Source organism: Ursus arctos, chromosome X, assembly GCF_023065955.2.
Source record: "Ursus arctos isolate Adak ecotype North America chromosome X, UrsArc2.0, whole genome shotgun sequence".
NCBI lineage: Eukaryota > Metazoa > Chordata > Mammalia > Carnivora > Ursidae > Ursus > Ursus arctos.
The window spans coordinates 46,409,237-46,428,079 of record NC_079873.1 but is presented as its reverse complement, the minus strand read 5'-3'; positions in this window follow the sequence as shown (position 1 = coordinate 46,428,079).

Genomic DNA, 18,843 nt, shown 5'->3' with positions numbered 1-18,843 from the left:
GCACCATATAGAAAGCATTACATGTCATTAACAACATTACATGCCATTAACAATGGTTTAACATTCAAAAATTAACTAATGTAATACAGCTTGTTAGTAGAAATTTTAAAAAATTCATGATCATCTAAATAAACACAGTAAAACTTTTGACAAAATCCAGCATCACTTCATACTGCATACATTCAATGGACTAGGAATAGAAGACACTTTCTTTGACCTGATTAAGGACATCTGTGAAAAGCCCACAGCTAAAATCATACTTCATGGTAAAAGACTGGATGCTATCCCCTTAAGATCAGGAAAAACACAAAGATGTCTGCTTTCAGCATGTCTCTTCAATAGTGTGTTGGAGGTTCTAGTGAGGGCAATTACACAAGAAAACAAACTAAAAAGTACCTAGATTGGGAAGAAGAAGAAAAGCAATCATTTATTTTCAGACAGCAAATCCTGTACATTGAAAACTACAGGAAATCATACATTATCTTGGAATTAACTGAACCGGAGACATAAAGGATCTATATTCTAGAAACTACAAATCACTCTTGAAAGACATCAAAGAAGACACAAAAAGATGGAAAAATATTCCATGCTCATGGATCGGGAAGAATTAGCATAGTTAAAATGTCCATGCTACCCAGAGCAATCTATACTTTCAATGCTATCCCGATCAAAACACCAATGACATTTTTCAAAGAAATGGAACAAACAGTCCTTAAATTTGTGTGGAACCAGAAAAGGCCCCGAATCGCCAAGGAACTGTTGAAAAGGAAAAACGAAGCTGGGGGCATCACAATGCTGGATTTCAAGTTGTAGTATAAAGCTGTGATCACCAAGACAGCATGGTACTGGCACAAAAACAGACACATAGACCAATGGAACAGAATAGAGAACCCAGAAATGGACCCTTGGCTCTTTGGGCAACTGATCTTTGATAAAGCAGGAAAATACATCCAGTGGATTAAAGACAGTCACTTCAATAAATGGTGCTGGGAAAATTGGACAGCTACATGCAAAAGAATGAAACTTGACGACTCTCTCACACCATACACAAAGATAAACTCCAAATGGATGAAAGACCTCGATGTGAGACAGGAATCCATCAAAATCCTAGAGGATAACATTGGCAGCAACCTCTTTGACATCGGCCACAGCAACTTTTTTCATGACACATCTCCAACGGCAAGAGAAACAAAAGATAAAATGAACTCGTGGGACTTCACCAAGATCAAAAGCTTCTGCACAGCCAAGGAAACAGTCAAAAAAATGAAGAGGCAGCCCACAGAATGGGAGAATATATTTGCAAATGATGCTACAGATAAAAGACTGGTATCCAAGATCTACAAAGCACTCCTCAAACGCAATACACAAGAAACAAATAAATCATAAAATGGGCAGAAGACATGAACAGACATTTTTCCAATGAAGACATACAAATGCCTAACAGACACATGAAAAAATGTTCAAAATCATTAGCCATCAGGGAAATTCAAATCAAAACCACACTGAGATACCACCGTACGCCAGTTAGAATGGCAAAAATTGACAAGGCAAGAAACAACAATTGTTGGAGAGGATGTAGAGAAAGGGGATCCCTCCTACATTGTTGGTGGGAATGCAAGTTCGTACAGCCACTCTGGAAAACAGTGTGGAGGTCCCATGAAAAGTTAAAAATTGAGCTACCCTATGATCCAGCAATTGCACTACTGGCAGTTTACCCCAAAGATACAGACATAGTGAAGTGAAGGGCCGTATGCAGCCCAATGTTCATAGCAGCATTGTCCACAATACCTAAATCGTGGAAGGAGCCCTGATGCCCTTCAACAGATGATTGGATTAAGAAGATGTGATCCATATATACAATGGAATATTACTCAGCCATCAAAAAGAACGATTTCTCAACATTCGCTGCAACATGGACGGCACTGGAGGAGATAATGCTAAGTGAAATAAGTCAAGCAGAGAAAGACAATTATCATATGGTTTCTGTCATCTATGGAACATAAGAGCTAGGAAGATTGGTAGGAGAAGAAAGGGATAAAGAAAAGGGGGCTAATCAGATGGGGAATGAAGCATGCGAGACTATGGACTCTGAGAAACAAACTGAGGGCTTCAGAGGGGAGGGGGGTGGGGAAATAGGATAGACCAGTGATGGGTAGTAAGGAGGGCACATATGGCATGGTGCACTGGGTGTTATACACAACTGATAAATCATCGAACTTTACATCAAAAACAAGAGGGACGCCTGGGTGGCACAGCAGTTAAGCGTCTGCCTTCGGCTCAGGGTGTGATCCCAGTGTTATGGGATCGAGCCCCACATCAGGCTCCTCCGCTATGAGCCTGCTTCTTCCTCTCCCACTCCCCCTGCTTGTGTTCCCTCTCTCACTGGCTGTCTGTATCTCTGTCGAATAAATAAAAAATAAAATTAAAAAAAAAAACAAGGGATGTACTGTATGGTGACTAACATAATATAATAAAAATGATTATAATAAAGAAAACTATAGGAAGTCTGCTAAAAATTAGTAGTAGCATTAATAATCAAGTTCAGTAAGGCTGCAGGATACAAGACCAGTGTACAGAAATTAGTTGTAATGAACAATCCCAAAATGTAAAAAATAGACTTATAATAGCATAAAAAATAAAATATTTAGGAATAAGCTAAGCCCAAAGTGCAAAATTTATATTCTGAAAACTACAAAATGTTGCTGAAAGAAATCAAAGAAGAACTAAATAAATGAGGAAAACATCCCAGTTTTATGGGTCATAAGGTTTAATATTGTTAAGAAGGCAATGTATACAAATTAATCTACAAATTCAATGCAATCTTTTTAAGAAAGATTTTATTTATTTTTTGAGAGGGAGAGGGAGAGACAGAGAGAGAGGATGTGTGGGGTTAGGAGCAGAGGGAGAGGGAGAAGCAGACTCCTGGCTGAGCACAGAGCCTGACATGGGGCTCCATCCCAGGACCCTGAGATCATGACTGAGCCAAAGTCAGATGCTTAACCAACTGAGCCACCCAGGTGCCCCTCAGTGCAATCTTTACCAGAATCCCAGCTGGCGTCTTTGTAGAAATCAACAAGCTGACTCTAAAATTCATGTGTAAGTGCAAGGGACTCAGAATATCCAAAATAATTTTGGCAATAAAGAACAAATGTTGGATGACTCTCACTTTCTGATTTCAAAACTTACTATGAAGAAGAGTAATAATCAAAACAGTGTGGTACCATGAGGAGTTAAGATGGCGTAGGAGTAGGAGACATCTTTTTCAGCCAGTTCCCCGAGTCGAGCTGGATAGGTACCAGACCAGCCTAAACAACCACGGAACCAGCCCGAGACGCAGGAAGATGCATCTGGATTTCTACAAATGAACATCTCCAGCGCTGAGTATTGAGGTACGAAGCGGGGAGCCATGAAACCATGCACAGATATCGGAAGATAAACGGAAGGGGGAGGGAGCCGCTGCGTTCGGACGCCGGGAAGCAGTAGCCACTTGCACGGGAGAGCGGGCAGGGCTCACGGACGGCACCCGCAAAACAGCAGACTGAGACCATGAGCCGGGTGCGCGCGCCACCAGGCATCTCGCGGAACACCGGAATCCCGGTGCGGTCACTGGATCCAGACTGAGACTGGGAGCTTCCGGAGCGCACGGGGTGGCTGGCGGCTAGCGGCTGGCGGCGTTAGAAACACAAAGGACAGAGACGCGCCGGCCCTGGAAGTGAGGGCTGGGATGCCTGGTGTGGGGCGTACATCCCAAGATGCTGCAGGGTTGAGCAGCACCAACAGTAACAGAGTTAAAGTGGCCAGAACATCAGTGGGGAACGGGCCGCAATCCCTCTGTTCTGTGACAGAGGCTGAAATTCGGCTGCTGCTGCTCTGACTCTCAGAAGAGGCACAGCAAACCACCAGGGAAAGCTGCCAGAGAACAAAAGCCTGGAAATACCGGCTCACAGTGTGCCCGTCCCCATCCCCCCTCGCAGGGGACGCGGAGACTCTACCCAAACAGGGTTGCCTGAGTATCAGCGCGGCAGGCCCCTCCCCCAGCACACAGAAGGCAGGCTGAAAAATCAAGAAGCCCACAACCCCGGCGCCTGGGTGGCGCAGTCATTGAGCACCTGTCTTTGGCTTAGGGCGTGATCCCGGCGTTCCGGAAAGGAGTCCCTCATCGGGCTCCTCCGCTGGGAGCCTGCTTCTTTCTCTCCCACTCCCCTGCTTCTGTTCCCGTTCTTGCTGACTGTCTGTCTCTCTCTCTCTCAGATAAATAAATAAATAAAATCTTTAAAGAAGAAGCCCACATCCCTAAGATCTGTATAAAACAAGGGGCATGGCCTGGGACCCAGTCAATAATTTGGGCTCTGGACAACTCCGCAACCTCTCCTCATCAGAATGACAAGAAGGAGAAGCGCCCCCCCGCCCAGCAAAGAAAAGAAAGTGAGTCTGTGGCCTCTGCCACAGAAATAATGGATATGGATGTAACCAAAGTATCAGAAATGGAATTCAGAGTAACGATGGTCAAAATGATGAGTAGAATTGAAAAAAACTATTAACGAAAAGGTTACTGAGAATATAGAATCCCTAAGGACAGAAATGAGAGCGAATCTGACAGAAATTAAAAATTCTATGAGCCAAATGCAGGCAAAACTAGAGGCTCTGACGGCCAGGGTCACAGAAGCAGAGGAACGGGTTAGTGAAGTGGAGGATGGGTTAATAGAGGAAAAAACCAAAATACAAGCTGCTCTTAAAAAAATCCAAGTCCATGAATGTAGGTTACGGGAGATTACTGACTCAATGAAAAGATCCAATGTTAGAATCATCGGCATCCCCGAGGGGGTGGAGAAAAACAGAGGTCAAGAAGAGATATTTCAACAAATTGTAACTGAAAACTTCCCTAATCCAGCGAGGGAAACAAACATTCGTGTCCAAGAGGCAGAGAGGAACCCTCCCAAGCTCAACCACGACAAACGTATGCCACATCACGTCATACTGAAATTCGCAAATATTAGATCCAAGGATACAGTATTGAAAGCGGCCAGGGCAAAGAAATCTCTCACGTACCAAGGCAAAGGCATCAGAATTACGTCAGACCTGTCTACACAGACCTGGAATGAGAGAAAGGGTTGGGGGAGCATATTTCAAGCTCTTTCAGAGAAAAACATGCAGCCAAGGATCCTTTATCCAGCAAGGCTGTCATTCAGAATGGATGGAGAAATAAAGACAACTCAGAATCGCCAGTCACTAACCAATTTCGTAACCATGAAACCAGCCCTACAGGAGATATTACGGGGGGTTCTATAAAAGTGAAAAGGCCCCAAGAATGATACAGAACTGAAAGTCACAGCCAATACAATCAAAGACTTTACTGGCAACATGGCATCATTAAAACCATATCTCTCAGTACTCAGTCTTAATGTTAGTGGCTTAAATGCTCCCATAAAAAGCCACAGGGTTGCAGATTGGCTCCAAAGAAATGACCCATCCATTTGCTGTCTACAAGAGACTCATTTCGAACCCAAAGATGCATGCAGACTGAGAGTAAGGGGATGGAGTACCATCTTTCACGCAAATGGACCTCAAAAGAAAGTTGGGATAGCAATTCTCATATCAGATAAATTGGATTTTAAGCTACAGACTATAGTTAGAGACACAGAAGGGCACTATATTATTCTTAAAGGAAGTATTCAACAAGTGGATATGACAATTATAAATATATATGCCCCCAACAGGGGAGCAGCAAGACACACAAGCCAACTCTTAACCAGAATAAAGAGACATATAAATAAAAATACATTAATAGTAGGGGACCTCAACACTCCACTCTCAGAAATAGACAGAACACCCTGGCAAAAACTAAGCAAAGAATCAAAGGCTTTGAAGACCATACTCGACGAGTTGGACCTCATAGATATATATAGAACACTACATCCCAGACCCAAAGAATATTCATTCTATTCTAATGCCCATGGAACATTCTCAAGAATAGACCATGTTCTGGGACACAAAACAGGTCTCAGCCGATACCAAAAGATTGTAATCATCCCCTGCATATTCTCAGACCACAACACTCTGAAATTGGAACTCAACCACAAGGAAATATTTGGAAGAAACTCAAACACTTGGAGACTAAGAACCATCCTGTTCAGGAATGACTCGATAAACCAGGAAATCAAAAATCAAATTAAACAATTTATGGAGACCAATGAGAATGAAAATACAACGGTCCAAAACCTATGGGATACTGCAAAGGCAGTCCTAAGGAGGAAATACATAGCCATCCAAGCCTCACTCAAAAGAATAGAAAAATCTAAAATGCAGTTTTTATATTCTCCCCTCAAGAAGCTGGAACAGCAACAGAGGGACAGGCCTAATCCACGCACGAGGAAACAGTTGACCAAAATTAGAGCAGAAATCAATGAATCAGAAACCAGAAGTACAGTAGAGCAGATCAACAGGACTAGAAGCTGGTTCTTGGAGAGAATCAATAAAATTGACAGACCACTGGCAAGACTTATCCAAAAGAAAAGAGAAAGGACCCAGATTATTAAAATTATGAATGAAAAAGGAGAGGTCACGACCAACACCATTGAAATTAGAAGGATTATTAGAAATTTTTATCAACAACTATATGCCAATAAACTAAGCAATCTGGAAGAGATGGAATCCTTCCTGGAAACCTATAAACTACCAAGATTGAAACCGGAAGAAATTGATTTCTTAAACAGGCCAATTAATTATGAAGAAATTGAGTCAGTGATAAACAACCTTCCAAATAACAAAACTCCAGGCCCGGACGGTTTTCCTGGGGAATTCTACCAAACATTCAAAGAAGAAATAATACCTACTCTCCTAAAGCTATTTCAAAAAATAGAAGCAGAAGGAAAGCTACCAAACTCATTCTATGAGGCCAATATTACCTTGATCCCCAAGCCAGGCAAAGACCCCCTCAAAAAGGAGAATTACAGACCGATCTCCCTAATGAATATGGATGCCAAAATCCTCAACAAGATACTTGCTAATAGAATCCAACAGTACATTAAAAGGATTATCCATCACGATCAAGTGGAATTCATACCTGGGATGCAAGCGTGGTTCAATATTCGCAAATCAATCAGCGTGATACATCATATCAACAAGAAAAGACTCAGGAACCATATGATCCTCTCAATCGATGCCAAAAAAGCATTTGACAAAATAAAGCATCCTTTCCTGATTAAAACCCTTCAGAGTGTAGGAATAGAAGGTACATTTCTCAATCTCATAAAAGCATCTATGAAAAGCCTACTGCAAATATTGTTCTAAATGGGGAAAAGCTGGAAGCCTTTCCCTTAAGATCAGGAACTCGAAAAGGATGCCAACTCTCACCACTATTATTCAACATAGTACTAGAAGTCCTTGCAACAGCAATCAGACGACAAAAAGGGATCAAAGGTATTCAAATCGGCAAAGAAGAAGTCAAAATGTCTCTCTTCGCAGATGACATGATCCTCTATATGGAAAACCCAAAAGAAGCCACTCCCAAACTATTAGAAGTTATAGAGCAATTCAGTAACGTGGCGGGATACAAAATCAATGCTCAGAAATCAGTTGCATTTCTATACACGAATAATGAGACCGAAGAAAGAGGAATTTGGGAATCCATCCCATTTACAATAGCACCAAAAACCATACGTTACCTCGGAATTAACTTAACCAGAGACGTAAAGGACCTATATTCTAGAAACTATAAATCACTCTTAAAAGACATTGAGGAAGACATAAAAAGATGGAAAGATATTCCATGCTCATAGATCGGAAGAATTAACATAGTTAAAATGTCCATGCTACCCAGAGCAATCTACACTTTCAATGCTATCCCGATCAAAATACCGAGGACATTTTTCAAAGAACTGGAACAAATAGTCCTTAAATTTGTATGGAAACAGAAAAGGCCCCGAATCTCCAAGGAACTGTTGAAAAGGAAAAACAAAGCTGGGGGCATCACAATGCCGGATTTTGAGCTGTAGTACAAAGCTGTGATCACAAAGACAGCATGGTACTGGCACAAAAACAGACACATAGACCAATGGAACAGAATAGAGAGCCCAGAAATGGACCCTCGGCTCTTTGGGCAACTAATATTTGATAAAGCAGGAAAAAACATCTGGTGGGAAAAAGACAGTCTCTTCAATAAATGGTGCTGGGAAAATTGGACAGCTGCATGCAAAAGAATGAAACTTGACCACTCTCTCACACCATACCCAAAAATAAACTCCAAATGGATGAAAGACCTCGATGTGACGCATTAATCCATCAAAATTCTAGCGGAGAACATAGGCAGCAACCTCTACGACATCGGCCAAAGCAACCTTTTTCATGTCACATCCCCAAAGGCAAGAGAAACAAAAGATAAAATGAATTTATGGGACTTCATCAAGATTAAAAGTTTCTGCACAGCCAAGGAAACAGTCAGAAAAACTAAGAGGAAGCCCACGGAATGGGAGAATACAGTTGCAAATGACACTACAGATAAGGGACTGGTATCCAAGATCTACAAAGAACTTCTCAAACTCAATACACGAGAAACAAATAAACAAATCAAAAAATGGGCAGAAGATATGAACAGACACTTTCCCAATGAAGACATACAAATGGCTAACAGACACATGAAAAAATGTTCAAAATCATCAGCCATCAAGGACATTCAAACCAAAACCACACTGAGATACCACCTTACGCCAGTTAGAATGGCAAAAATAGACAAGGCAAGAGACAACAATTGTTGGAGAGGATGTGGAGAAAGGGGATCCCTCCTACATTGTTGGTGGGAATGCAAGTTGGTACAGCCACTCTGGAAAACAGTGTGGAGGTCCCTTAAAAAGTTAAAAATTGAGCTACCCTATGATCCAGCCATTGCACTACTGGGTGTTTACCCCAACGATACAGACGTAGTGAAGAGAAGGGCCATATGCACCCCAATGTTCATAGCAGCAATGTCCACAATAGCTAAATCGTGGAAGGAGCCGAGATGCCCTTCAACAGATGACTGGATTAAGAACTTGTGGTCCATATATACAATGGAATATTACTCAGCAATCAGAAAGAACGAGTTCTCAGCATTTGCTACAACATGGATGGCACTGGAGGAGATAATGCTAAGTGAAATAAGTCAAGCAGAGAAAGACAACTATCATATGATTTCTCTCATCTATGGAACATAAGAACTAGGATGATCGGTAGGGGGAGAAAGGGATAAAGAAAGGGGGGTAATCAGAAGGGGGAATGAAACATGAGGGACTATGTACTGTGAGAAACAAACTGAGGGCCTCAGAGGGGAGGGGGGTGGGGGAATGGGATAGGCTGGTGATGGGTAGTAAGGAGGGCACGTATTGCATGGTGCACTGGGTGTTATACACAACTAATGAATCATCGAGCCTTACATCGGAAACCAGGGATGTACTGTGTGGTGACTAACATAATATAATAAAAAATAATTAAAAAACAAAACAAAACAAAACAGTGTAGTACCAGAATAAGAATAGACATATGGATTAATGGAAGAGTATTAAGAGTCCAGAAATAAAGCCAAGTGTCTCTGGTCAATAATTGTATCAAGGGCATCAAGACCATTTAACAGATGGTGTTCGGACAACTGGATATCCATGCAAAAGAATAAAGTTGAGCCTGAGTATGAGATAACTCATACTATATACAAAATTTAATACAAAAGTTAGTTCAAAATATATTAAAGACGTAAATATATGAGCTAAAAGTATAAAACTCCTGGAAAATAACATAAGGATACATCTTCAAGATCTCAAATGTGGCAATGGATTCTCATACATGACAACAAAAGCACAAGTCACGAAAGAAAAAAAATAGATAAATTGAACTTCACCAGAATTAAAAAATGTTTATAGTTCAAAGGTCAATATCAAGAAAGTGAAAACACAACCACAGAATGGGATACAATATTTGTAAATCATATCTCTATTAAGGGTCTTGTATCTGGAATATATGAAGAAGCTTTTCAATTCAATAACATAAAGACAAATGATCCAATGTAAAAATGGGCAAATAACTTGCAAAAACATTTCCCCAAAGAACATGTAAAAATGCCCAACAAGCACATGAAAAGATGCCCAATATTAGTCATCAGGAAAATGAAAATCATAGTCCCAATGAGATGCCACTTTACATCCCTTGGGATGGCTAGAGTCAAAATATCAGGTAATAATGAACGTTGGCCAGGATGTGGAGAAATCAGAAACCTCATGAGCTGCTGGTAACTTTTACTGTAAGGAAAAAAGAAACAGACAAATACATTATATAGATAGATAGGTGATAGCTAGCTAGCTAGCTAGCTTGCTAGAGATAGATAGATAGATGATAGATAGATAGATGATAGATAGATAGATAGATAGATGATAGATAGATAGATAGATAGATAGATAGATAGATAGATAGATCTCCTCATCTTTCCTAACTGCCCACATTTTCTGTCTTCCCTTTGAGTGTCTTCTCATTTAACACTCTGAATCAATGATCAGGCGATGTGTGGGAAATAGCAGAAATCAACAGTATTTCCCTGACTTTCAGCTTGTCCGGAATTGAGTGAGCTTAGCTCAATGAAAGCATTGCAACCAAAGTCAACATAACCTAAGGATCTCTGCACTGCAGAGGACATCATCTGTTTGTTTGTTTGTCTATTTATTTATTTATTTATTTATTTATTTAACCATTTAGTTTATTGTCAAGGTGGGAATATATCGGAGCTTGTAAATCTATGGGCAACATGCAACCCCCTTCGTAGAGCCCTTCCACTGGGGAGAGAAAGAAGAAGTGTCCAGTGTTTTATAAGAAGTCATCAAAATATTGGTATCAGAACAAGACAAAGAGAGTTTAAGTGGTTAAGCCATATATTTGCGTTTTAGGCATTAACTAGTTGAGGAAAATAGGAGAGTAAATTGTAAATGTATCCTGGAATTCAAGTAGCTGATAAAAAGCACTCACAGGGACATTTAAAAAAAGGTTGAGCAGGGGCGCCTGGGTGGCACAGCGATTAAGCGTCTGCCTTCGGCTCAGGGCGTGATCCCGGTGTTATGGGATCAAGCCCTGCATCAGGCTCCTCCGCTATGAGCCTGCTTCTTCCTCTCCCACTCCCCCTGCTTGTATTCCCTCTCTCGCTGGCTGTCTCTTTCTCTGTCGAATAAATAAAAATAAAATCTTAAAAAAAAAGGTTGAGCAAATGTCCAAAAAGTTGAATAAATTAAAAAAAAAGGGATAAAGAAAGGTGGGGTAATCAGAAGGGGGAATGAAGCATGAGAGACTATGGACTCTGACAAACAAACTGAGGGCTTCAGAGGGGAGGGGGTGGGGGAATGGGATAGGCTGGTGATGGGTAGTAAGGAGGGCATGTATTGCATCGTGCACTGGGTGTTATATGCAACTAATGAATCATCGAACTTTACATCAGAAACCAGGGATGTACTGTATGGTGACTAACATAATATAATAAAAAAGCATTAAAGTAAAAAAAAAAAAGAAGTAAAACAATAGCCAATATGAAGTTTTTATTTTTTATTATTTTTCTTATGTTTAGGTACCATATTAGTTTTTGATGTAGTGTTCAAGGATTCATTAGTTTAGTGTAACAATCACAACACGTGCCCTCCTTAATACCCATTACATGGTTACCCCATCCCCCAATCCCCTCACTTCTGTAACCCTGTTTGTTTCCCAGAGTCCAGAGTCTCTCAGGGTTTGTCTCCCTCTCTGATTTCTTACCATTCGGTTTTCCCTCCCTTCCCTGTGGTCCCTTGTTCTATTCCTTATGTTCCACATATGAGTGAAACCATATGATAATTGTCTTTCTCTGCTTGACTTATTTCACTTTGCATAATACCCTCCAGTTCTATCCATGTCGATGCAAATGGAAGGTATTCATCTTTTCCGATGGCTGAGTAACATTCCATTGTATATAGGAACCACATCTTCTTTACCCATTCATCTGCTGAGGGACATCTTGGCTCCTTCCACAGGTTGGCTATTGTGGACGTCACTCTGCTATGAACATTGGGGTGCATGTGCCCCTTCTTTTCACGACATCTGTATCTTTGGGGTAAATACCAAGTAACGCAATCAATGGGTCATGAGGTAGCTCTATTTTTAAATCTTGAGGAACCTCCATACTGTTTTCCAGAGTGGCTGTAGCAGATTGCATTCCCACCAACAGTGTGAGAGGGTTCCCCTTTCTCCACAACCTCACCAACATTTGCTGTTTCCTGACTTGTTAATTTTTGCCATTCTAACTGGTGTAAGGTGGTATCTCATTGTAGTTTTGATTTGAATTTCCATGATGGCTAGTGATGTTGAACATTTTTTCATGTGCCTGTTAGCCATTTGGGTGTCTTCTTTGGAGAAGTGTCTGTCCATGCCTTCTGCCCATTTTTTACTGGATTATTTGTTCTTTGGTTGTTGAGTTTGAGAAGTTCTTTATAGATCTTGGATACCAGCCCTTTATCTGAAATGTCTTTTACAATTATCTTCTCCCATTCTGTGGGTTGCCTGTTAGTTTTGTTGACTGTTTCCTTTGCTGTACAGAAGCTTTTTATCCTGAAGAAGTCCCAAAAGTTCATTTTTGCTTTTGTTTCCCTTGCCTTTGGGGATGTGTCTTGAGAGAAATTGCTGTGGCTGATGGCAAAGAGGTTACTGCCTATGTTCTCCTCTAGGATTTTGATGGATTCCTGTCTCACGTGGAGGTCTTTCATCCATTTTGAGTTTATCTTTGTGTACGTGTAAGAGAATGGTCCAGCTTCATTCTTCTGCATGTGGCTGTCCACTTTTCCCAGCACCATTTATTGAAGCACCATTTCCTTTTTCCATTGGATATTTTTTTTCTGATTTGTCAAAAATTAGTTGACCGTAGAGTTGAGGGTCCATTTCTGGGGTCTCTATTCTGTTCCATTGATCTGTGTGTCACTTTTTCTGCCAATACCATGCTGTCTTGATGATCACAGCTTTGTAATACGGCTTGAAGTCAAGCATCGTGATGGCCCCAGCTTTATTTTTCTTTTTCAAGATTCCCCTGGTGATTCGGGGTCTTTCCTGGTTCCATACAAATTTTAGGATTGTTGGTTCCAGCTCTGGGAAAAAATGGCAATGGTATGTTGATAAGGATGACATTAAAAGTGTAGATTGCTCTGGGAAGTGTGGACATTTTCACAATGTTTATTCTTCCAATCCAGGAGCATGGAAACTTTTCCATTTCTTTATGTCTTCCTCAATTTCTTTCATAAGCGTTCTGTAGTTTTTAGAGTATAGACCCTTTACCTCTTTGGTTAGGTTTATTCCTAGGTATCTTATGGTTTTTGGTGCTACTGTAAATGGAATCGATTCCTTATATTCTCCTTCTTCAGTGACATTGTTAGTGTATAGAAATGCAACTGATTTCTGTGCATTGATTTTGTATCTGCCGCATTGCTGAATTGCTGAGTGAGTTCTAGTAATTTGGGGGTGAAGTCTTTGGGGTTTTCCACATACAGTATCATGCCATCTGCAAAGAGAGAGCGTTTGACTTCTTCTTTGCCAATTTAAATGCTTTTTATTTATTTTTGTTGTCTGATTGCTGATGCTAGGAATTCTAGTACTGTGTTGAACAATAGTGGTAAGAGTGGGCAACCCTGTTGTATTCCTGACCTTAATGGAAAAGCTTTCAGTTTTCCCTCATTGAGAATGATATTCACTGTGGGCTTTTCATAGATGATTTTGATGATATTGTGGTAGGATCCCTCTCTCCCTATAATTTGGGTTTTTTTATTAATAATATTTTTTATTATATTATGTTAGTCACCATACAGTACATCCCTAATTTTTGATATAAAGTTCCATGATTCATTATTGCGTATAACACCCAGTGCACCATGCAATACATGCCCTCCTTAATACCCATAACCAGCCGATCGCATCCCCCCCCCTTGAAGCCCTCAGTTTCTTTCCCAGAGTCCATAGTCTCTCGTGGTCCATTCCCCCTTCTGTTTACCACTCTTTCTTCTTCCCTTTGTTCTCCTACAGATCGTCCTACATCTTATGTTCTATAAATGAGTGAAACCATATGATAATTGTCTTTCTCTGCTTGACTTATTTCGCTTAGCAATATATCCTCCAGGCCCGTCCATGTTGCAGCAAATGTTGAGAAATCATTTTTTTTGATGGCTGAGTAATATTCCATTCTATATATCGACCACATCTTCTTAATCCAGTCATCTGTAGAAGGGCATCTCAGCTCCTTCCATGATTTAGCTATTGTGGACAATGCTGCTATGAACACTGAGGTGCATATGGCCCTTCACTTCACTATGTCTGTTTCTTTGGGGTAAATACCCAGTAGTGCAAATGCTGGATCATAGGCTAGCTCTCTTTTTAACTTTTGAAGGGACTTCCACACTGTTTTCCTGAGTGGCTGCACCAGCGTGCATCCCACCAACAATGTAGGAGGGATCCCCTTTTTCCATATCCTCTCCAACATTGTTGTTTCCTGCCTTGTCAATTTTTGCCATTCTAACTGGCATAAGGTGGTATCTCAGTGGGGTTTTGATTTGAATTTCCCTGATGGCTAATGATTTTGAACACTTTATCATGTGTCTGTTACCCATTTGTATGTCTTCATTAGAAAAGTGTTCATATGTTTTGTCCATTTCATGATTTGTTTATTTGTTTCTTGTGTATTGAGTTTGAGGAGTTCTTTGTAGATCATGCATACCAGTCTTTTACCTGTAGTATCATTTTCAAATATCTTCTCCCATTCCATGGGCTGCCTCTTAGTTTTTTTGACTTTTTCCTTGGCTGTGCAGACTTTTTATCTTTATGAAGTCCCACAAGTTCATTTTCTCTTTTGTTTCTCTTGCCTTTGGAGATGTGTCATGGAAAAAGTTGCTGTGGCCGATGTCATAGAGGTTGCTGCCTACAATCTCCTCTAGGATTTTGATGGATTCCTGTCTCACATCTAGGCCTTTCATCCATTTGGAGTTTTTGTGTATGGTGTGAGTGAGTCGTCAAGTTTCATTCTTTTGCAAGTAGCTATCCAATTTTCCCAGCACCATTTATTGAAGAGACTGTGTTCCACTGGATGTTTTTTCCTGCTTTGTCAATGATTAGTTGCCCAAAGAGCCAAGGGTCCATTTCTGGGTTCTCTATTCTGTTCCAATGGTGTATGTGTCTGTTTTTGTGCCAGTACCATGCTGTCTTTGCGATCACAGCTTTGTAGTATAGCTTGAAATATGGCAACGTGATGCCCCCACCTTTGTTTGTCCTTTTCAATAATTCCTTGGCGATTCGTGGCCTTTGCTGGTTCCACACAAATTTAAGGGCTGTTTGTTCCTGTTCTTTGAAAAATGTCACTGGTATTTTGATCGGGATGGCACTGAAAGTGTAGACTGCACTGGGTAGCATAGACATTTGAACTATGTTAATTCATCCGATCCATTAGCACGGAATATTTTTCCATCTTTTTGTGTCTTTTTCAATGTCTTTCAAGAGTGATTTGTAGTTTCTAGAATATAGATCCTTTACATCTGTGGTTAAGTTAATTCCTAGATAATGTATGATTTTTGGTGCTATTGTAAAAGGAATGGATTCCCTAATTTCTCTTTATTCAGTCTCATTGTTCATGTATAGAAATGCAACTGATTTCCTAGCATTGATTTTTGTATACTGCCACATTACTGAATTGCTCTATAACTTCTAGCAGTTTGGGGATGGATTCTTTTGGGTTTTCCATATAAAGTATCATGGCATCTGCAAAGGGAAACAGTTTGAACTCTTCCTTGCCAATTTGAATACCTTTTATCCCTTTTTGTTGTCTGATTGATGTTGCAAGGACTTCTACTATGTTGAATATTAATGGCAAGAGTGGGCATCCTTGTCGTGTTCCTGATCTTTAGGGAATGGCTTCCAGCCTTTCTCCAATGAGAATCATATTCGCTGTAGGCTTTTCATTGATGGTTTTTATGAAATTGAGGAATGTACCCTCTATCCCTACACTCTGAAGGGTTTTAATCAGGAAAGGATGCTGTTTTTTTGTCAAATGCTTTTTCTGCATCAATTGAGAGGATCATGTAGTTCTTGACTCTTTTCTTGTTGATATGATCTATCACAGTGATAGATTTGCGAATGTTGAACCACCCGTGCATCCCGGGGATGAATCCCACTTGGTCATGATGGATAATCCTTTTAATGTCCTGTTGGATCCTATTAGCTTGGATCTTGTTGAGAATTTTGGCGTCCATATTCATCAGGGATATCGGTCTGTAATTCTCCTTTTGGGTGGGGTCTCTGCCTGGTTTGGGGATCAAGGTAATACTGGCCTCATAGAATGAGTTTCGTGGTTTTCCTTCTGTTTCTATTTGTTGAAACAGCTTCAGGAGAATAGGTATTATTTCTTCTTTGAATGTTTGGTAGAATTCCCTGGGGAATCCGTCAGGCCCTGGAGTCTTGTGTTTGGGGAGGTTTTTCATCACTGCTTCAATCTCCTCATAATTAATCGGTCTGTTTGAAAAATCAATTTCTTCCTGTTTCAGTCATGGTAGTTTATAGGTTTCCAGAAAGGCATCTGTTTCTTCCAGGTTGTTTAATTTATTGGCATAAAGCTGTTGATAAAAGTTTCTAATGATCCTTCCTATTTCATTGGTGTTGGTGGTGACCTCTCCCTTTTCATTCATAATTTTGTTAATTTGGGTCCTTTCTCTATTCTTTTGAATAAGTCTGGCCAGTGGCTTATCGGTCTTATTTATTCTTTCAAAGAACCAGCTTCTATTTCTGTTGATCTGCTCTACTGTGCTCCTGGTTTCTAATTCATTGATCTCTTCTCTAATCTTGATCAACTGCTTTCTCGTGAGTGGATTAGGCCTATTCTTCTATTCCTATTCCAGCTTCTTGAGGTGAGAATAAAAAAAAACTTCTTTTTAGATTTTTATCTTCTTTTGAGTGAGGCTTGGATGGCTATGTATTTTCCCCTTAGGACTGCCTTTGCAATGTCCCATAGGTTTTGGACCATTGTGTTTTCATTCTCGTTGGTCTCCATAAATTGTTTAAATTGATTTTTGATTTCCTGGTTTATCAAATCATTCTTGAGCAGGATGGTTCTTAGTTTCCTAGTGTTTGAGTTTCTTCCAAACTATTCCTTGTCATTGAGTTCCAAATTCAAAGCATTGTGGTCTGAGAATATGCAGGGAAAATTTTCAGTCTTTTGGTATCAGTTGAGACCTGTTTTGTGACCCAGCATATGGTCTATTCTGAAGAACGTTCCATGAGCATTCGAAAAGAATGAGTATTCTTTTGTTCTGGGGTGTAGTGTTCTATATATATCTATGAGGTCCATCTGGTCTAGTATGGCATTCAAAGCTCTTGTTTCTTTGTTGATTTTCTGCTTAGGTGATCTGTCTATTGCTGATAGGGGAGTGTTAAGGTCCTCTACTATTAACATATTTTTTTAAAGATTTTATTTATTTATTTGACAGAGATAGAGACAGCCAGAGAGAGAGGGAACACAAGCAGGGGGAGTGGGAGAGGAAGAAGCAGGCTCATAGCAGAAGAGCCTGATGTGGGGCTTGATCCCATAACACCGGGATCACGCCCTGAGCCGAAGGCAGACGCTTAACCGCTGTGCCACCCAGGCGCCCCATACTATTAACATATTTTTATCTATATGTCTCTTTATTCTGGTTAAGAGTTGGCTTGTGTATCTTGCTGCTTCCCTGTTGGGGGCGTAGATATTTATAATTGTCACGTCCACTTATTGGATACACCCTTTAAGAATAATATAGTGTCCTTCTGTATTTCTAACTACAGTCTTTAGTCTAAAATCCAATCTGTCTGATATGAGAATTGCTACCCCAGCTTTCTTTTGACGTCCTTTGGCATGAAAAATGGTTTTCCATCCCTTCACTTTCACTCTGCATGTAAGTTTAGGTTCAAGATGAGTCTGTTGTAGACAGCAAATGGATGGGTCATGCCTTTTTATCCAGTTTGCAACCCTGTGTCATTTTATGGGAGCATTTAGGCCATTCACATTGAGAGTGATTTTTGAGAGATATGATTTTAATGATGTCATGTTGCCTGTAAAGTCTTTGTTTCTATAGATTGTAACTTTCTGTTCTGTATCACTCTTGGGGCCTTTTTACTTTTATAGAACCCCCCTTAATATCTCCTGTAGGGCTGGTTTCGTGGTTACAAAATTGGTCAATGACTGGCGATTCTGGAAGCTCCTTATCCCTCCATCAATTCTGAATGACAGCCTTGCTGGATAAAGGATCCTTGGCTGCATGTTTTTCTCTGAAAGAGCTTTGAAAATGCCCCCCTAACCCTTTCTTTCATTCTAGGTCTGTGTAGACAGGTCTGATGTAATCCTAATATTTTTGCCTTTGTACGTGAGAAATTTCTTTGCCCTGGCAGCTTTTAATACTGTATCCTTGGATCTAATATTTGCGAGTTGCACTATGACGTGATGTGGCATAGGTTTGTCGTGGTTGAGCTTGGGAGGGGTCCTCTCTGCCTTTTGGACACGAATGCTTGTTTCCTTTGCTAGACTGGGGAAGTTTTCAGCTACAATTTCTTCAAATATCTCTTCTAGACCTCTCTCTTTCTCCACCGCCACAGGGATGCCGATGATTCTGACATTGGAACGTTTCATTGAGTCAGTAATCTCCCATAACCTACATTTGTGAGATTCGATTTTTGTGACCCAAGTTTTTGTTTCAGCTTTCTCTTCTACCATCCCATCCTCCAATTCACTAATTTGTTCTGCCTCATTTACCCTGGCCGTCAGAGCATCTAGTTTTGACTGCATTTGATTCATAGCATTTTTAATTTCTGCCAGAT